Genomic DNA, 21,785 nt, shown 5'->3' with positions numbered 1-21,785 from the left:
AGTTTCAGGATACAAAACCAACATAGAAAAATAGTTGTATTTCTATACACTAAACTATCTGAAAAAGAAATAAAGAAAATAATCTCATTGTTTAATGCAATCCCTATCAAAATTCCAATAACATTTTTCACAGAAATAGAAAAAAACAATCCTAAAATTCGTATAGAACCACAAAAGCAAGCTTAAGAAAAAAAGCAAAAGCAAGCTTGAAAAAAAACAAAACTGGAGGCATCACACATTCTGATTTTAAACTATATTACAAAGCTATAGTGATCAGCTCTACCTCCACTGCTATGATTGGCCAGCTGACCTCCTGGCCTCACCCAATAAACACCAGCCTCTTGGGCTGCCCCCTGCCACCCTTTACTAGGTAGATAGAACAAAACAAAAATAGAGGGAGAGGCCAGAGACACACTGAGGCAGTGGCAGAGGCTGAGTAGCATGGTCAAGTCAGCAGATCAGGGTCAAAAATAGATCCCAAAGGAAGACTCCATTGGTAATTTAATCAGTGCAAGTGAAATTAAAGAATAATGGATGTAGAAAATGAGCAGATACTGAATGTAAACCCTATAGATCCTGATAGCTTAAGTCACTCTTTTCTGGTAATGCATACAATGTTGGGACTGGGGACATAAAGAATGAGATCAATAGAAATTGGATTTCAGCATCTTCCCTTAACAAAACGAGAATTAATGCCAAGGCGAAAATGCGACTACAGAAAATCCCATGCTAGCATTCTGGCAGAGGTGATTAAAGCAGTGATAATGGAAGTGAAGCCATCAGGACTGGAGTAACTGTACCAACCAGTTCCAAGGGGAGGCTGCTAGCTAGGTGATCCAGGTCTGGGAAAGGACAGGGACTAACCAAAGAAAGGCGGTGCAGCATGTGGAGGAGGTGGATGTGAAAGACCTTAACTATGATGATGACCAGAAGAACTTGTTTATGAAACTGTAGCTTTAACTTTGGATGAAATTGCATTTGAGGAGACTTTAACACCCATCATGCAGGAATATTTTGAGCATGGATATACTAATGATGTTGCAGAAATCCCAAGAGGTTTAAATCTTGGTGAAAGGAAGAGTACCAGTGTTGGCAGTGTCCTTGGCATTGGAGGGAAAGGCTAATCATAGAGAAATGACCTCTAAACTCCTTTCTGACCTTTGTGGAACAGCAATGAGCACAACTGATGTAGAAAACTGTTTGATAAATTGTACGATCTACCTGACTTAGCAATGGGTGACCCTAGAGCACCACGGTTGGTGGGCCAGTTGGCTGCCAGAGCTGTTGGAGATGGCGTTCTGTGTAATACCCATGCGGATAGGCACAAAGGGACTGTAGACTGGGGACAGGCTAGCGCTGCTCTGGGCAAGGCTACTGTGCTCCCGAGTGTGTCTGAAGGTGGCAAGTGCACAGAGAGCGTGTCGGGCTCCGGGGTGGGCAGATATGTTAATTCCTTCGTTAGAGAGATTGACATGCTGCTGAAAGAGTGTTTACTCTCTGGAGACGTATCTGAAGCTGAATATTGCCTGCAAGGAACTGGAAGCACCTCATTTTCACCATGAACTCGTATCTGAAGCCATTTAATGGTTCTGGAGTCAACTAGAGAAAGTACATGTAAGATGATTTGGGATTTATCAAAATCCCTTTGGAAACCTTCTACAATGAATCTAGACCACATGAAAAGAGGTTATGAGAAAATTTTTAATGAAATTCTGGACATTAATCTGGATGTCCCATATTCATACTCTGTGCTTGAGTAATTTGTAGATGAATGTTTTCAGGCTGGAATAATTGCCAAACAACTCAGAGATCTTTGTCCTTCAAGGGGCAGAAAACATTTTGTAAGTGAAGGAGATGGAGGTCATCTTAAACCCGAGAGCCACGGAATATAAAAACCCTTGCAGTCTTAGATATTATAAAAACATATATTTATCTGAACTGTAAGTGTTGTTAGCACAGTCTTTTTTTTTTTTTTTAATGCTTGTTTTGGTTACAAGGCATTTCCAAAATTTTATAGACTTAAATGTAAGGGGAGTTTTAAAGAAAATATGTGTATTTTTAACTGTGTAAAGGAGAGACAGAAAAGTAACTACTTCTTATGTGGAATATTCTCATGGGCCACCTGTTGTAAGTGGCATGCTTATGACACAATCATTCCATGTTCTGCAGTGATGTCACACTGCTACTCCTTGCTCGCAAGGACAGGGCTTTTGTAGTAAAATCACTGGTTTATACAAAGCTTTATTTGGGGGGTAAATTTAAGCTGCTAAAACCCCATGTTGGCTGCTGCTGTTGAAATTCTGTGCCTTGGGAGTGAAAAAAAGTTATTTCTTTGTCGTAAAGAATTTTAAGAAAATGAGTTAGTCATGAGACTTATTTGTCTTTCCAGGGAACCTACTGATTGGTTTTAAAGACCAGACAGTTAAATAAATAGTGGCTGGAATATCTATTTTTCTATGAAACTGGAAAAGTGAACCCAGTTCTTTAAGAAAGTATGACAAAATAAAATGTGAAGCAGTGCTAGTTCTTAAAAAAAAATGATATTGGCATAAAACCCGATACATCTCACCAGCAGAGCAGGATTAGGAGCCCAGCGGTAAACCCATGCATACTTGCTTTCCCGGAGCTTAGCCCTAGGCGCCCTTGACTTCAGCTGTTGAATAGGTCAGAGGGGCAAGCTCCCTCCCATGGGGTCCTCAGTCACCTGAAAGAGTAAAGGTGATTCCACAGGGAACCTCCCTAGTAGGCAGCTTCCTTTAGGACAGAGCTGCGCCTGGCAGATGGAAAAGTGCTTGGCGCCACGGGGAGCCAGCGTGTGAGGAATTCTATAAAAGGGATCTGGCTTAGAGCTCGGAAGCTGGGCAGTGAGGTGCCCACTTGGCTGGCTTAGATTTGGAGGGGGTAGAGCGGGGAGAGAGAAAAGCGCGAGCTTCTCAGTCAGGAAGCTTCTGCCCAGGGCCTCTCAGAGGCCTTTCAGAGACCGATGCCTCCCCAAAAGCCAGACCATCTGGGCTGGTGCTTATGGAGTGCTGGGAGTGAGGATATTTTAGATGTGTCAAAAGTGACGAATGTTGAAAAGCCATCAGCATCTCTGGGAACTCACAGTTCACGTTGGCAGCTAAGATATGCCAGGGCTCTTTGGTAGAAATTGGGAACAGGCAGCTCCTGCTCGCCCTCCCAGATCTGGGTGGCAAGGAGGTGGGCTCTGTATGTGACAAAGAACCAAGAGACCAACGAAGATGAGGCTGGGACGTGCCAACACCCATGGTCTTGGCAGAAGAAAAGCGGCATTCAGAGAGGCCAGCAGGGAGGAGCAGGAGCATACCGAAACAGAAGTGGGCAGGCCGGGGCCTGAGGTTGGAGTGAGCAGAGCTCGCTGCCCACAGCACAGAGACTGCAATCCTGGCCTATTCGATGGTACCTGCCCGACCCGAGCAGGGGCTGCGGCCAGAGCTGGTTGGAGGCTGGAGGGGAGCCTGGGCGCTGGCCCATAGCAAGGACTGGAACAAGGCCCCACTGTGTCTGGTTTTGAAAACACCCCAGGGAATGTGTTACTAGAATTCAACATCTACCCTGAAGATAATGCATCTTAAGAGGAGGGTGCCTCAGCATTCTGTTTTCTGCACCGCCCTGTTTGGTACTGGATCTCTGCTTCTGCAGGGAGGTGGCTCACTCAGGCTACTTAGAAACTGGGGGTGGAGGAGTGGAGGTAGTAGCCACTCTGGACAGTGATCTGCCAGAAAAAGGAGGGTGGAATCACCCTACTAGGGGCCAGTGTAGGGCTGATAGGGCCAGTCTTTGGTGAGTCAAGGGGAGGGAGAAGAGTGGTGAGAAGAAATCCTGACTGTGGACCACTGGGCTTCCAGGGTTGGTGTAGGACCAGGTGGACCAGGCCAGTCTGTCTTCTGCAGAAGGAGGAATGGGTGGAGGGTGTCAGAGATGGATGGAGAAGTTTGCCTCAGCTCAACCTGGCCCCAAGTGCTCTCCAGAGAACTCTCTCTCACAATCATTGTCCGTCTGCCACTTCCCTGCACAACTCTCGCAGCCAGGACAGAAAGAGGGAGGAGAGAGTTCACAGTCATCTTCGTTATCATCACCACCATCATCATCGTCATCACTGTCATCATCATGAGTTATTGGACTTCTTATATAACCTGTTTAACTTGTTGAGGACTGAACTTGTCTTTCCACCTCCTTCCTGCATCCAGATTTACTGACTTTCTCAATCTTCGCCCACGTCTCTCTCCTTCTAGTCACTTGCTCAACCCCCTGAGTCATCTCCCACTTCTCCCTCCTCTTTCTTCCCCTCCATATCAGCAACTGCAAATCACTATAGCAGTAACCGGCTTGACTGCTTCCTTCCTTCCGGGCAGGATACGTTTGTTCTACCCTCTGTGTCCACACCCTTCCCATCCTGCCAAGCACTCTGCTCCAGTCGGAGACACTGGGAGGTCCCAGGCCACCCCTCTCTCTCCTGCCTCCACAACTTTGCTCTTGCAGTTCTCTCTGACACTTCTCTCCCCATTCCTACACCTCAGCCCTCTACCTGGAAGCAAAGAGAATGTGTGCTTCACGAGGCTGTAGGAAACTTCTGACAACTGCTCAGCCCGGGTGCTCTTCTATGTGCTCCCAGGCCCCTGTGAGCACCCTGAGGGAGGGGCTCTTTGTCTCTTTGCTGACTTCCAGACTAGGCTCTCTGCTAAACATGACCTATGCATCCACGTGGTCCCGGCCCCTAGCCCAAGGCTGGCACAGGTGGGGGTTACCTGCTGAACTGAATTAGTAGGAACATTTTGTTTTCCTGCTCTTCCTAGGGAAAGGTTTGTCCCAGTGAGCTAATACTGAGAGGCAGCAAAGCACACAGTCAGGGACCTTGCACTTCTAAATCCCAGAGTCCTCTTCTGATGGTCTTGAGCTGTCGGACCACTGACACAGCCATCCCTGCCTCTGTCTACTAGGAATGAGACAGGAAGAAAGTTCTGGATGTTTTTTGGAATCATGGGTGGTCCTTTGTTTTGTCCTGTTGCAAAGTCCTCCAGGCCTCAAACTGGTCTCTTTCCCTCCCTTCCCTTCCTCTTCTGTAACTCCTCATTTATTTCAAGACTTATAACTCAGGGTTTAAGAATTGCCTTTCTGAAGCTGTTTACAATCCTGTCGTGTTTGTTGAGATATTAATAGGGGTCATGGGGAAAAAAGAATTTTGTAGTCAAATAAATTTAAGAAATGTTGTATTAAGGAATGTTAATCAGACTTCCTGATGGACAGAGTTGTTAAAACGCTTGCTACTTACTGTGCATTTACTGTGTAGCCGGGGCAATGGAAATGCAAGCTGCTCAAACTCAGTTACTTTGGAGTAGGCTTCCCCCTGCCATCTCCCAAATTCCTATTTTGTGACCAAGCATTTCCGGGACACCCTTGAGGAAATCCTGTGTGAGGACTATTTTCCACTGTGCCCGTATTGTGTGGAGTTGAGCTCACCCACAACTTTTATCTTGGTGCCTTGAAGGCTGGAGCTAGCTGCTCCAATGAAGACAGAGCTCTAGGTGTGGGAGTCAGGCCTGGGATCTTTGCGGGATCATTATCAGATGTTTGTGACAGGTGGTAATGCAGGAAAGTGAGAACCAAGCAACATCCCGCTGCAATTACATTGTGGTAGCCCATTACCTGGAGGCGACCACCCTCTTGACATTTTTGCGTATGTATTTCCTTCCAGTCTTTTTTCCATGAAGATTTATGTCATGTAAGAATTTACTTATCGGTTTTCTAAAAGTACAAATGGTCTGTTGACGAGAATTTATGGAATGAAGTCGTAGCTGGGTAACTCAGTTGGTTATAGTGTTGTCCCGATATGCCAAGGTTGTGGGTTCAATCCCTGGTCAGGGCACATCCAGAGAGCAACCAATGAATGCATAAATAAGTGGAATGACAAATCAATGTCTCTCTCTCCATCCCCTCAAATCAATGAATAAGAATTTAAAAAATTATGAAAAGTATACAGAAATATTTTAGCTGGCTAGGAAATGTTTTTGTAATAGGCAAATTTAACGGTTTTCAAATTGTGCTGCTAGGCTGTTAGGATATGAAGCCCCAGAGTCCAGCAGAGGCACTTTGGGGGCTACTGTGAGGGCAGGGAGGGGATGCAGAAGTGAAGACAGGTTCCTGGCTGCCCACACCTATTTCAACCCAATCAACCTTTTCTGCTTGAGATTCTGTTTGGAGGAGGGCTTCCATGGCTGACATACGTTCAAACCCCACAAATCTAGACCAATCATTCACTGAATGAATAGATTAAAACAGAACAAAACAAAGGCTGTGTGCAGCCAAGTTAAGCCATAGGCTAGTCAGTTACACCTGGATATGGATCTAGAAGCCAGTTCTGACCCGCCATCGAATGCTCTTTTGACACATTCTTGCATTTGCTTATTTCCTTCTGACTCAGCCAATCTCCAAAGAGAAGAATAAAACATAACAAGAAGCAAAGAGCAGCAAAGATGCGGTGGCCAGCCCACCAAGAAATGGGTGGGGGAAATGTAGGGAGCAACCCCAGCCGCTCCTGGTCTCATCTGTCTCACTGCATGCAGTTCTGCTGCTCGGTCTCGGAAAGTAAAGAAGCGTGTGCAAGGAGCACGAGCTGCTGCCGCCAAGAATATCTCATAAGATACAATAGCCTGGTCTCCAGTGAAACAAACCGTCTAATCATAACTGCCATGTCCTGTGGATATTCAGTCTATTGAGGAAGCATTCTGCAAATAGCGGCAGCTTCTCGGCGAGTCTGAGAGAATTCTGGATGAAGAGTGAAGAGAGAGAACAATGGAGACATACATGCCTGTCGTGACTGTCGCAGTCGGGGTACCTACAGAGGAGGGGCTGGTGTACCTACCTCGTGCACCCCTCTGTGTCCAGTGCAGTGGTGGGGCGGGGTGGGGTGGAGGGGACATCAGAGGAGTTCAGAAGCACCTCTCTTAATCCTCCACTTTGCCTGGCTGGTTAGAAGGGTGGTCTCTTTAATTATAACAATGCTAATACTCGTTGTGCACTCCTGTGCCCCACGCTGTTCACTAACTTCTCATAAAAGCGCTCTGAGGTAGCCAGAGATGTCCTCAAACCCAAGCCGTTTGGTTCCAGGGTCAACATTCTTTTTTGAAAAAAGGCCACACAGCTGATTAATTTATAGTAAGTACAATTCATGCACAGGGAGGTGCACAAGTCCTAAAAGTATTGCTCTGAGAGTTTTAAGCTATATATGTTTACATCCAGTGTAGCCACCACCCCGAGCAAGACACAGGACATCTCCATTCCCAGAAGCTGTCTTCCTAACTGTCTCCCGGCAATGTCATAGGAGACGTAACTGCCATGCTCACCTCCATCACCAGAGATCGGCTTTGCCTGTTCTGGAACTTCGTGTAAGTGGACTCATATAGCACATGCGCTTTCGGGCCTGGCTCCTCTCACTCAGCCGCACGTGAGGCTCATCCATGCTGCTGCACACGCAGAGCCTGTGTCTTAGTTATTATGCTATCCTGCCTCTCCTCAGGTTAACTAGCTCCGTGCTACTACCTTCCAGAAATGTCTCCTTGGAAAGTGGTTTGAGTCATGCCGAGTTGGTTGAGCCTGGAGGGGTGCAGTGAGGACACAAAAGTTTAAGTTCAGGAGATGGCCGGGAAGAGAACTTTTTCAATAGCTCCCGGGTGCTGTCCAGTTCTCAGTCCCTCACTCGGAGTCCTTCGGTCCCAGAATCATTGGCATAAGCCAAGTTCCTCTTCTGCACGTGTTTTGCGGAACAAACTTTGTCACTTCCACCTCCTCCAACATGGTGCAGCATTCTTGGTCATCACTTAGGGCAATGGTTTTCACATAGGGGGGCAATTCCCCCCCTGTTCCACCCTCCCCCTCTGGGGACGTTTGATAATGTGGTAGCATTTAGAGATGTTTTTGGTTGTCAGGACTGGGGGAGGAGGTGCTACTGGCATCCAGTGGAGGCCAGGCATGCTGCGGAATATCCCACAGTGCAAAGGACAGCCCTCCATCCCACACCCCTCCTCCAAAGAATTATCCAGCTCGAAGCATCAGTGGTGCCCCCATCAACACAGAATTTGGAGGTTGTTCCTTTTCTTGATACAGGCAGAGAAGAAGCCGGGCAGAATGGCAAGAGCTCTTGACTTAGAGCTGGACGATCCCTAGAAGCTCAAGGCCCCACCCTGTCACTGACTAGCCATCTGACCTTGTCCACATACTTCACCTCTGTGAGGTTCCCTTCCCTCGTCTTCCACTGGGAACTGTGCCGCCTGCTTCTCCTACCACAGGCTCGTTGTCGGGATCAAGTGAGAATGTCAGTGGAACCCTTTTGACGAGCTTCCAAGCTATTGTTTCATTTAACCGTGATGGCAAATCAAATTTAGAGGGGTGCTTTTGTGTTTCACACCAGTGCGAGAGTATTTCCAGTAGGGTTGCTGTTTCCCTGTGTCCCACGCCGGGGTCACAGCCTCATGTTCTCACGTTAGTGTGGGAAAGGAGCTCGTACACAAAGGGGGTTTCCTGAAACAATGGGCAGGGCTGCCAACATCCCTGCCGCCCGCTAAGGCTGCACTTGTCAGCACAGGAACTTGCAGCCCAGGAATTCTTGTTTCAGTTCTTGTGAGACCCTCGAAGGGAATCACTTCAAAAAAGCAAGCTACTTATAGTGCTGAATCCTGGGTTTGATTTTGTCACCCGAGAGGCCGAGGGCTATGGATGCTCAGGGGTGGGGATGTGAAATGGTGTAATGAGGCTCCTCTGACAGAACACTGTTCAGCTTACTGTGCAGGGAGGGCCACACGGTGCGGCGAGGGGTGCGACTCTCTGTGAGCCGGAGGGAAGAGGCCTGGTGCTGTGCAAAGCTCATGCCAACGACATGTTAGGTGTTTATTAAAACCAGGGAGACTTTGCAGTACGTAGTTCTACTCGGATCCGGAGTTGAAGGGAGGCTTGGTGTGGTAATGAGAGTGTGGGACATGGTATTTTGGCATCGTATTATAAATCACAATAACATAAGCTGTGCTGTTTGGAATCTCAGCACAGGGCTGAGGTGGGTTTCTCTCTTTCCAGCAAGACCTCCCAAATTCTAGTATCCAAAAGCAGGTAGCAAAGGACTTCTGCTTCCAGTCAGGATGGAATAAGAGCATTTGGACTTATCTCCTTGCCTTAAACAATCTGACAAAATACACGAGGCAACAGTTTTCAAACACTGGGCAGCCAGCAGCATCGGAGAGCGAACTTGAGAGGGGAAATGAATGAGGAGAGCTCTACCTTTGCCCCGGTTTGCAGCCTGGGGCGTTTCCAGCCCACAGGCCCCCGCCAGGGAAGGGGAGACAGCCCAGAGTTGAACTTCAAGGCAGCCTGAGCTTATAGAAGAGAATACCAGAGAGGAGGGGGCTCCAGAGATCTGCAGAGGGTCCCCTTGGGCCTTGGGGTGACAGAGACTAGCACAGGCGTGTGAGGCATCTACGTGAGGCCCGGGACAGGGTGACCAGAGACGGGGCCCATGTGAGTGCCTGGCAGGGAAGAGTTTGTGTTCCCTCCCCCAGGGTGACAAACCCTTCTGAACATAGGGCGCTGGCTGGAATACTCAGAAGATTATCGCTTCGCGGGGCAGGGGGCAGGGGCATATTAGCTCTAGCTTAAATGTTGCTCAGGTCCCACAAAAACAAAGTTTTAAAGCAAGCCTCAACAGGATCGAACTCTTCTCCAGTAGTTTAACTGCATCCCAGAATAAAGCTAAGGAATATTTTAAGTAATACAAGAATATCCAACAACAACAAGATAAAATTCACACTGTCTTATATCTCATTAAAGATTACCAGGCATGCAAAGAAGCAGGAATATACAACCCCAATGAGAAGAAAAACCAATTGATTGAAACCAATTTAGAAATGATACAGAAAATCAGTAACAGGAATATTAAAACAGTTGTTATGACTATATTCCATATGTTTACGAAGACGTGAGAAAATGTAAGCACGGTGAGAAGAAAAACGGAAGGTACTGAAAAATTGAAAGTGAACCTGTAGAGACTGAAAAAGCAATGTCTGAGATGAACGACACATTGCGTGGGGTTAACAATAGCCTAGACATTGCAGAACAAAAGATTAGTGAACTTGAAGGCATAGCAATAGAAACCATCCAAAACAAAACACACACGGAAAAAAGACTGAAAATAAATGAACAGAGCATTAGGGAGCTGAAGGGCAATTGAAGCAGCCTCATATTTGTATAATTGTGGATTCCAAAGGAGAACAAAGAGGGAGGAAACAGAAAAAATGCTTAAAGAAATAATGGCAGCAGAATGCCTAAATTTGATGAGAACACAGAGGTCCAAGAAGCTCGATGAACCCCCAAGCGTAACAAACATGGGAAACAACACTAAGATATGGCATAAGCAAATTGCTTAAAACCGGCGATCGGGAGACAAATCTTAAAAGCAGCCAGAGTTGAAAACTGTATTACATGCAAAGGAACGCAGATAAGAATTTAAACAGACATCTCTCTGGAAACTGTGCAAGCAGAGGATGGTGAAGCACCATCTTTAAAGTTCACACGGAGGTACACGGTCAACCCCATTCATTGCCTTGGGGTCAAACGTACGTTGGCAGGTGTTGGGACGCAGTCTCACCTCCAAGGCCTGGCTTAGTGTGAGGAGGAAAGACACAAAACCCGTGGAGACGACACACAGACCGGTGTTTGCTGTGGGCTGGGGGAGGGACGGGCGAGTGGGCAGCCGAGCGCAGAGAGGTTCAGGGGCAGCGAATCAACGCTGTGTGATATCATAACGGTGGGGACATCATTATACATCTGTCGAAGCCCACAGAACGTACGATACCAAGAGTGAACCCAGTGCAGAGCACAGACTGTGTGCTAGTGACGGGTCAGTACGGGGTCTTCAACGGCAACGAAGGAACCCCTCTGGTGGGGGGTGTCGACAGTGGGGGAGGTTGTGCGCTTGTGGGGTCAAGGAGTGTATGGGTGCTCTCTGCACTTCCCACTCAGTTTTGCTGTAACCTAAAAGTGCTCCAAAAATAAAGTTTATTTAGTTAAAAATAAGCAATGATCAGATGAAGACACAGCCTCTTGCCCACACTTACAGGGTACTATGAAGAGAAGGGAAAGAGCAATGGAAATCTCACACCGATGCTAACTAGCTAAGCCAGTTCCACCAGAGAGGTGTGAGTTCCAGAACACATTCAATATATTATCTTTCCTAGGAAATGTGCTCTCTCCGCTCTGTATTCTCAGCTCAGTCAGGGACACCCTCAAGCTACAAACTTTAGGCAGCTTTGCCTCCTCCATCTCTGTAACCTCATCTCCAGCTGGTTATGAAATCCCACTGATTTTGTCTCCAAAATACCCCTCAATTTGCTTTCCCCCCTCCCCCCACTCGGTTCTAATTCAGGCCCTCGAACTCCCACAAAACCCCCATCTGACATGAGGGATGTCATATTATCCCCCTGGGTCAGAGTTTGCCCCTTTGTAAAATAAGAGGATCAGCTAATGGCTTCCCACGGTCTTTTTCACTTCTGAAGTCTGGGCTTCGGTGACATTTTAGGAAATATATGTGCAGACCTCCTTTATTTCTCACTAACGAAGCTTGATTCTGAGGCAGTTGTATCCAGAGAGGAGCAGGTTATAAATTATACATGTGCCCTGCACACAGTATTTGCTGAATAAATAAATGCAAGAGTTTAAAGCAAAACGAAAACAAAAGCAAATGAGCAAACCGAAATAGTTACATTCTGCAGGACAGGATTCAGTCTGCTGTTGGCTGAATAATGATCCACCCGCACCAAGGTGCCTACCTGCCAGTCCCCAGGACCTGCGAATATGTTTGTTACCTTATGTGGCAAAAGGGACTTTGCAGGTGTGATTAAATTAAGGATCTTGAGGTGAGGAGATTATCCTGCGTTCTGTAGGGGGGACCAATGCGATCACACGGGTCCTGGTAATAGAGAGGCAGTGGAGTTAGTGAGAGAGTAAGATGGGAAGATGCTTCACTCCTGGCTTTGAAGGCCAAGGGGCCGTGAACCAAGGAATGCGGGCAGCTTCTAGAATCTGCGCAAGGCAAGGAAATGAATTCTTTCTTCAGAGTCTTCAGAAGGAGCAAAGCCCTGCTAATGCCTTGAATTTAGGACTTCGGACGTTCAGAACTGTAACGTAATGATCTGTGTTGTCTTAAACCCTTAATTTTGTAGTAATTTGTCACAGTTGCAGTAAGAACACACAGTTCTTGTTTCATATTCACTTCTCATATTGACTGGGAAAGACATCTGACCTTTCTTGGGTCTCTGTTTCACTTTCAACCAGATAGTGTTAAAACTCTCCTAAATGATGTAAAGGTAAAATGAAATAGTACATAATACTAGTTGAAGTGATAGGAAATACTACTTATAATGCCAACACTACCACTGCCAGTATTACTTCTAATGTGCGAATGCCTTACAGACATCATTGCATTCAAGCCTCTAAACAGTGATGAAGTAGGTCATTCTCTGCCTCTGATAGATGGAACACCGAGGCTCAGAAAGATTCGGCAAGCTCCCTGGGGTCACACCAGTAGAAATCAGAGGAGCTGGACTTCTGTCCCTCGTCTGTCTCACTACGAACAGGTGCTCTTGCTCATTTTGTGGTCATGGCAATTAAAAATTTTATGTAAATGAGGGCCATTATGATGATAATTATTACTGTACCACTCTGCCATTATTCTCTCCTCATACCCCTGTCCTGTAACAACAACTAATTGCTCCACTCATCATATTCCAGCCTGCCGCCAGCTTGTCACAGAAGTGATTGAAATGCTACTAATTCAGCATTGCAGCTTTCTGGCCGGGCAAAGTTGGCAAAAGAGGAGGAGATGTTTGTTCACCTGACAGCAAACAGCTCTGCGGTTTGGAAACGGAAACACCTGTCCTACCACGCCCGAGACAGGCAGTTGCCTGTGGTGAGGACGGGCAGTCTGAGGTCATTGCAAGCGGAGACAGGATGGAGACCCGGCTGCTTCGCCGTCTCTCCAGACTTCTCAGCTGCACGTGTGTGAACTCAGGGGGCTTCTTGGAGGGGGCTGTGCCATTTGAACACCTCCTTCTTTTTAAAAAATAAAATAAAATGAGGCACATGCTCATTACAGCTGGTTTCCAATCCCCCCTCCCTTTCTTTCATTTGCCTGCTTCCTCTTCCCTTCCCTCCCCTCACCTTTGATTTCTCCCCATTGTTCTGAGGTCTGTTTGTTTTGAAGGGGTTGGCCTGGCTAATAGAAATTCAGGCCAAAGTGGCCAGCTCTGCCTGAGCTGGGCTCCCAGGCGTCCCGAGGAGCAGTTTGCTTTGAAGGTTGTTGAGAATATTTGGATTAATCACATTCGTTCTAATATTTTCACTTGTTTCTGATCATCAAAGAGCTCAGAAAGATTTGAGCTGGTGTAGAGTTTTCTCTAGTTTGTCCTTGGGAGCAAGTGTGTGGAACAGGGTTGATCTAAAAATGTGTTTTGAGTGGAGCCTCGGTAATGGGGCAGGCTGCAAGTTCACATCAAGGGAATGTCATCTTTCAAAACAGCCTCTCGGCAGAAAGGAATAGGGAATTTTAGAGAAATTGGAATATCCTAACCTTCCACTCAGTGAACTCCTCTCAATTCCAGACTGCGTGGAGTGGAATTCAGTGGTGGCGGGCTGTGAACAATTGACTTCCTCAGTGGCAGGATGCTGTAGAAAGTTTGGGTGTCCTCTGGGATGAAACTAGTTTGGAGGAATTTCTTTCTGCTCTTCTGTGGGTTTTTTTTTAATGTATTTTTTTCTTTTGGACCTCTTTTTTTTGGTTGGTGTTTTTGTTTTGCTTAGTTTAATGGAGGTGAAAGATCAGACTTTTGCCCAAAAGGGGTCTGGCGCATGTTGTTGGAACGAGCCTCACTCTTTTATGGCCTTGCTCACTTGCTCACATGAACTGTAAGCACCCTGAGGATGGGGGCCACGACTTAACCTTTCACTCCTGCCCTTGTCTGTAGCCCAGGTCTTGAAACTTTCTCTAGGCCATGTGCATCTGCTAAGACTCCAACTCCATTTTAAGAGGGTGGGACAGGTCCAAGGCTCCATCTGCCCTCTTAAAAGACTCTTGGATCTCGAGAAGTCACCGTGCGGCCTTTGCCAGGCAGTCTGGCTGACTTGGCCTCCTCAGGTCATTCACCTTTCTTCCTAATGTCTCACCTGGGTCCAGGGCCCCATCCTCATTTTTTACATCCATCCCTACCTCTGACTTGGATGGCCCTTTCTGTCTTAAAAAGCAAAATAAGACAAACCAAAAAATCTAAACCAAACTTTTGCTGAGTTTCAGGACAGCTGCCTTTGGGCCTCTGAGTTTGGACCTGCCTGGTGCAGGTCATCAGAAACTGAACTAAAGGCCATACATAAAAGCATCTCTCTGTCTTACAGATGCTCTTAGCATTGTCATCTCTGCAGACTTTGAGGTGTCTAGTAAAGGAGACATGGTCCCAGGAACTGTCACCCAGTGAACTTGTGAACTTTGCCAAACCATGTAACCTCCTCAGAGCCTCAACTTCCTCATCTAGAAAGTGACTATAGTGCCGAAGTGAGCAAGGCCCTCGCATTCTACAGATGTGTCCAGATGTCTTGCTGAGGCAGGGTCAAGATGGAAAACAGTGGGAAAAGCTACCACTTATTGAGTACTACCTGTGTGTGAAGCATTTTATTAATGTCATCTTTAATTGTTCTTTGATTCATTCATATATTCTTTTCTTTCTTTTTTTTTTTTTAAGAGCTTACTCTGTGTTAGGCTAGCTGTTAGGAATAAAACAGGTAATAAGACAGACAAAGTTAGTGCTCACAGTCTTATACTAGTGCTTTATATTAAATAAGAAGTTAGTAAAATCCTTAGCACAGTGCCTGGCATACGGAGGGTTCAGTTTTCTATTATTTTGTAAACTTGTAGACTAAGGAGCTAATGTCAATTTTCCACAGTTGGGACAGCGAGAAGATTCAGGGAAATGTGTGAGAATGTCACCCTTCTGTATGAGAATGCTACTGGAAAAGAGACAATCTTTCTTATGAAAACTGTTCCCTCTGCTGTGGAAAAGCCTGCCCAAACCTCAGAGGAGGTGTGGCCGGGCCTGGGGAAGCCGTGTGCCCTGATGGTTCAATGGGAGGCTCCTGTTCTGCTCCCCAATGTCTCTCACAGCTTGGGTTGGTACCCACACCACGTGGGCACATTGGTCTGCTTGGATGGCTGGTTATTTGGCTGGGGGGGAAATTAAATGTGCCAGCCAGGCCTCTGGTTAGAAAGCTACAGATGGTTATGAGCCGAAGAGAACGTGCCTGTCCCCCATGCTGCGTGTCCGGGCTGTTTCTCCAAGGCAGGCCCCCGTTAGAAGACAAAGATTGCCCCAGTGGCTCAGTTGGTTGGGCGTCATCCAGCAGACCAAAGGTCGCTGGTTGGATGGGATGCGGGTCCAGTCCCCAGGTGGGGCTCATATGGAAGGCAGTCGATTGATGTTCCTCTTTTCGTCGATGTTTCTCTCCTTCTCTCTCCCTCCCCTCCCCTCTCTCTAAAATTAAAAAAAAAAAAAGGAAAGAAAGAAAGACAAAGATAGAATAAAGTGCCCATTCAATTCCCTCATTGGGAGGATTGAATGGGAGGTGTTAGCACCCCACTTTAACAGATGGAGGAGTGGGGGCTCAGATGTCCCGTGACCAGTCAGTCAGTGGGAGAACAAATATTCGAACTCAGGCCTGTCTGATTCCAGCAGAGTCCCGGAGGGGCAATCTAGGTGTCTGAATGCATGGAGCCAATATAGCACGTCGTTCTGCTACGGGAAATTAACTAGTTTATTCATTAATATACTGGTAACTTTGAGGTTAATTTGCTCCTAAAATCGTGTAAGTCTCCAGACCCAAACTGTCTATTTCTGCATAATGCATGGCTTCGGGGACACCAAGATAAGGGCACAGGGGAATAAAACGCTCAGCTAAGCGGCCAGAGAGGTGGGGTTTGCCTCGCCTGAATTAGGTATTCATTTTCCTCCCCATGGTTATTTGCTATTGAATTTCTTGGTGGGTGGTGCTGGCAATGGACATTTCCTTTACCAAAATAATTAGACTATATTAGACTCCACATGTTCATCAGGATGAGGCATACTATGAGGTATAATAATATTTTTTAAATTTTCAAATTCCTGTAATTATATTGTTTATTATGTGTCAGATTAGCTACGTGTGGGATGGGCTTGTGGCCTCCTGACGTTGTCATGACTTCTAAGCGGGACTTTGTAAGCGGGACTTTGTAAACGTGATAAAAGTCTCCCTCGAGCACAGGAACTCCTCCCTTCCTCAGGGCCTTTGCACCAGCAGTTTCCTTTGCCTGGAATGTTCTGCCAGTTCTGTGTAGGGCTGACTTCTTCCTGACTGCACCTCCTCAGGGTCCTTTCCTGACCTTTCTACATAAATTAGGTTGCTCTGTTATTCCTATCACAGCATCTTGATGATTGTTTCATAACAGGTCAGGACCTGTCGTGACTGGAGGCTTTGCTTACTTGTTTATTATAGTACTTCACTGAATCTAACATGCCATGGCTAGTATGAAACACACTATGTACCACTAAAAAGGACAAAATAAAGCTACAAATTAAACTGTGACGTGATGCCTTGATGATAGTCCTGTGTCATGCAGAAATCGGTCACAGCACCCTTTCATTGCTCTGAGATTTCTTTCATCTATTTTAAGAGTTGGCAGTTTCTCCTACTGTTATTTGCTTTGCTTGGAATGTGATGGGCAATTCTTTTGCACACGCTACAGGAAAGCGCAACTCCATACATTGTGATTATCTTTCCATAAACACTAGTTGGTTACTTTGTAAGAAATGATTGGATGGCAGTCATCTCTCCAATGATAAATATCACATTTATGCCTTACCACCATCCTATGGCTTTTTGCATACAAATTATAGATGAGTCTTTTGCAAAACACTTTAACTGGGTATTAAGCTTGACCCATGTAGTCCTAACAATGCTTGTAACTCAGCTGAAGTGATGACAGTGTGAGCACTTCTGGGCGACCTCACAACACGGCCTCGCCCACAGCATTTATAAGATATGCTCCAATTGAAAAGACATTTTAAAATGAAGACATGTGTGCCCGAGACTTAATGAAATAAAGTATCTGTTTTCTCTACCGGGAGGATGAATCTTTGTCAGTTTTGTCTGCCACCGCATGCCTAGCACCTACACGATGTTGGCATACAGGAAGTACTCAATAAATATGTATCAGATGAATGGAGGAATTAATATAATTGCATACTTGCACATTTTTGTTAACTGTGAAACTGATGCCTTACAGAAATGTAATAGTATATAAATAGTTTCTGCTATTTTTAAAAACTCCTTTGTTCTGAATACATTTAATTGGTAGTACCAGTTACAACAGGGGTGTCAAACTCATCTTCACCAGGGGCCACATCAGCCTCTCAGTTGCCTTCAAAGGGCCAAATGTAGAGCTCCTTGCCCCTAGTTAAGGAGTAGTTACATTTATACAGTCCTAAAATCACATTCAGCCCTTTGAAGGCAACCGCTAGGCTGATGTGGCCCCCAGTGAAAATGAGTTTGATACCCCTGAGTTACAAGGACTACAGTTTTGACTGGTAGATAAAATAGTAGATGCCCATTGATAGAATTCTCCCCATTGTATTTTGAAGAAGTCCTTTTGAATCCTTCCTGTCAGTTTCCAAACACAGATGTGCTATCACTGGTAATAGTCCCTGGAGTGACTATTCATGACCAAGCAGTGTAAGCTGGGAGTACAGGAGACAGTCGTGTCCCTGCAGATGCTGTGGCAAAGCGCTGAGACTACGTGGAAGGTCCTGGCTTGTGAAGAACTGGCCAGCAATTGCATGGCCGTCGTGCTTTAGAATGGCATGGGAGACCTAGGGCTGAGCCAGTGACGATGGGAAGTGAGTTTTCAAGGAGAATATATATAGTTATTGGACACCTATTCAGAGAGTCACTTGCTCATAGCTAGCAGGTGGCTTCTTCAGGATTCGAATCTGAGTCTTCTTGATTTTACAGCCACTGCATTTCCAACCACTCCACACTGACTCCGAAAACCTGGGATTCATGCAACACTTAACAGCAGCTGATGAACATTCAGGAAGACCCAGGCCAGCACTGGCAATAGAATGGAGACTATGGTGCATCATCTGGAGAGAAGCTGGAGTGCTGAATTCGATGGGATCTATTCTATCTCAACCACTGGCAGCGGACAGTGTATTTCCCAGAGAGCACGGAGGAGAAGGTGTGACTTGGGTAGCGTAACGACGAGAGGATTCTGATAATGTGGCCCAACCATATCTAGCACATCCTCTTCATTGTACTTCATTTGGGACGTTTCTGTTCTTTGGTCCTTTTAGCAGTGGCCACGAGTTCCTGCACAAAGTCTGCTCTGATATAGGACTGGACGTAGACACACTGGATGTGGCCAATGAAAGAGCACCAGCTACACCTGCACTCAAAAGGGAGGTGGGTAAGAAGCAGGGAGGAAAGAAAGGCAGGTGCATGGAAGAACAGTGAGAAAAAGTAGCAAGAGTGAAGGACTATAAAACCCCATGGTCTTCAGTCAAGGTCACATTGAATGGTTCTTCACACATGGGCTGGACAGGGTGCAAGAAGGAATGGGGAGAAACAGGCATCCGAGACGCCCAGACTAATGAGATCCTCATGGGAAACAACTTCAGCCTTAAAGACTCTCCCTCAGGCATCAGCAGTGCATTTGGGGATGATGGCAGCTTTATTTCAGGGCAAAGTGGATGCACCCAACTGTTCCTATGTTACCAGATTTGTTAATAAAGGGGCTGGGGATGGGCCTATAAGGAAGGCAAAGAGCTAGCAAAGGCACTGACTATCTTATAAAACCTGAGTGTGGAGGCTCTGCCCACCCCCACAATGCCCGCCAGGGACTAGTGAACTCTCTGTGTTCAGGTCATTGCCATGAAAGGAATGGGCTGGACTAATTGCTTCCGATATGACCAGCTTCATTTGATGATAGGTTAGCAGTGCCTGGGGGAACCTGCATTTTAAAGTTACCGGTAAATTGCCCTTCCTGCATTCTGGAACTATAGAGGCTGAAGTTTGTCCTCTTTCTCTTTATTTCAGGAGGGTCCACTTCAGTGAATTCTTTTGGCTATCCAAGTAAGGCAGTACCCACACCTTTTAGAGGGTGGGGGAAGCCCTGATTCAAAGAAGTAACTCCAACACAGATATGTCCCACGATCCGCATGCAATTGAATGATGATATTCCATTTGTAAGTTTAGTAATGAGCTAAGTCAAGTCACTTTGGCTTATATTGGTTCCTTTTTCTTTTTTTTTGAAGAGAGAGAACAAGGAAAGACATTTTTTGTTGTTGTTGTTGTTAGAAAGATACCCGATAAAAAGATAGAAGCAATCCCAGAGAGCTTAGCCACTGTAAAAACCAATTTCATTTCTGAGCCTATCAGGGCAGGTAAACATGCTGGTGTTTGCCTGGTTGGCCCTGCACAACTGTAGCCTCTTCCCTCGTCAGGGAAACAGCAGGGCTTGGGAGTCGGGAAACAGAGCCAGCTTTGAGCAGAACACAGTTGGAGCCTGTGTCTCCAGGGAGAACACTGGTGCTTTATTGGAGGGGCCTCTCAGCGGTCTGCATCATCTGGAGAAAGAAAACATTGCTGCCTGCATGGATTTCTCAGAAGCCAGGGGTCTGGCTTTCGAATGGTTTCGAACTGGGGATGAAGGGACAATGGGCACAGGTGCCCAGGCCCCCTTTGCTGTGCCATCTCCTCAGCCCCTCCACTGACTGCCAAAGGGCCTATTCCTGGAACAGCTGGCCAGGCGTCTTCTGTGGAAGTGCGCCCTTCCAGTCACGGCGGGGAAATGAAGCCCGTGTGCCCTTCCAAGCAGCCGGGATGTGGCTTCTATTTGTAGGCTCCAGCATAGCTGTGGTTTTACAGATCTGTGAAGGCAGCAAAACACCCTGTCCCCAACCAGCGATGCCATGGGCAGTGCGACCACCTTCTTCCAGGACGGTCTCTCCTCTCCTGAGCTAAAGACAGCCCAGCTTAAGGCCCAGGTACTGGGGGAGGAGTCCCACACAGGTGTTTGTGTGAGACCAGAGCAGGTCAGACAGGTGCTGTAAGGGGTCCAAGTGCAGCCTCGGGAGGTGCACCCCGTGAGGACAGCGTCAAGGGAGGAAGATTGTGGCCAAGGTGACTGCTATTCCCTTTAAGGAAGTCGCTCCTGGTTGGCTGGGTAAGGAGGAGACTCCAAGCAGTCAGATTCCCGTATTGGAGGCCCAGGAGGACCAACCCAGGAGGCAACAGCCATTTCCTTTTGAGCTGGGAGCTCGAGGGGCTGCTGGGTGCGGGCTTCCCTGGAGCTGACTGGTGGCTCCAGCCCTGAGAACACAACCACTAGTCCCAGGAATGGAAGTGGACAGCCAGGGACGGTGGTGATGCCTTTGGCCCTGGAATGTTGGTTTGGGTGAGAACTTGGGCTTTAGAGATGGACATTTAGCAACTTGAGCTTGTTCCAAAGAGAGTGACCTAAGGGTTAGGAGACTGGAAACCATGTCACCTAAGAACCAGGTAGAGGGATATTTAGCGAAAGAAGGCCTGGTGTGGGGCTGGGTCGGGCACGAAGGAAACTTGGTACAATGAAGGGAGGAACATTCTGATAGCGGCCAATGAGAGCATATGAACAGGCTATCTTTGTACTCATGAAATGCTTGTCTCCCCTCAGGGGGACCTTGACCCATCGGGCTGACCACCCAACAGCGATAACTATTGAGCACTTACTATGTGCTGAGCCCTGTTCTAAATAGTATTTTGTATATTAAATTATTTAATCCTCACAACAACCCTGTGAAGCACATCGACCTTTTATTATTCTACCTTTTAAAGACGAGGAAACTGAGGCTCAGGGATGATGTAACTTGCCTGAGTCCCCACGAATGGTGAGCGGTGGGGCTGGGACCACGTGCAGCAGAGGCTTCCGTCCCAGCGTTTGCTCCCCCTCCCTGCCTCCAGCCCAGCACTGGTGAGTGAGCTCCTACAGTGGCCTCCCTGCCCCTTCAGCCCCTGCCATGGGCTGTTGGCCTCTTCTAGTGCTGTCACGTGAGATTTCAGGTGCCTCAGAGAAGTGGGGACCTCTGATGCCCAGGATCCAGGGATTTTTATATTCTCTTTGCCCTACTGGTTACCCCAGCTTCTTTGTGACTCACTTTTTGGAGCTGATATGACTGAAATTAGTTGACCATTTGAGTCCTATTCTTTCTCTAGCTGTGCTTGGTGACCCCAATGCCACAGGAGAACTGGGAGCTCATTTCTTCGTCACTAGAAGCACAGTAGGCCTATGAACCAGAGGACAGCTTGCCCAGCTCTCTGGCGTTAAGACCCCAGGACCACCGGGATGTCTGAGCACTGGACGGGACTTGGAGATCTCACGCTGTCAGCGTGTGGCTTTCTGGCGGAAAGAACACTGGTGTTTGGTGGTCCTGGCAAAGATGCCTCAGCGGCGTCTCCAGTTACCCAAGGGCCTGCACCACCCCTGCGGTCCTGTCATAAACCACCTCTCCCAAGCCGCCCTTCCAGTCTCCAACCTAGACCTCTGCCTTCCTCCTCCAACCTCCAAATTGACAATAGGCCCCCTGTGAAAGATTCTGACCAGGGTTTAAGGGACACACCTAGTTCTCTTACCTCAGGAAAAAGAATCAAACCCTTGTTCTACCACTTAGCAG

General features: G+C 47.0%; 1 protein-coding gene and 1 pseudogene across 3 annotated transcripts in view; one reads left to right on the top strand and one right to left on the bottom strand.

The window, feature by feature from the left end:
- LIPC (lipase C, hepatic type) overlaps positions 1-21,785 on the bottom strand; it is a 130,045-nt gene that overhangs the window by 40,372 nt on the left and 67,888 nt on the right. The window lies entirely within an intron of this gene.
- Positions 531-1,892, top strand: LOC112311587 (programmed cell death protein 4-like; annotated as a pseudogene).

This window comes from Desmodus rotundus, chromosome 7 (assembly GCF_022682495.2).
Source record: "Desmodus rotundus isolate HL8 chromosome 7, HLdesRot8A.1, whole genome shotgun sequence".
NCBI lineage: Eukaryota > Metazoa > Chordata > Mammalia > Chiroptera > Phyllostomidae > Desmodus > Desmodus rotundus.
This window is presented reverse-complemented; position numbering and strand designations above follow the sequence as displayed.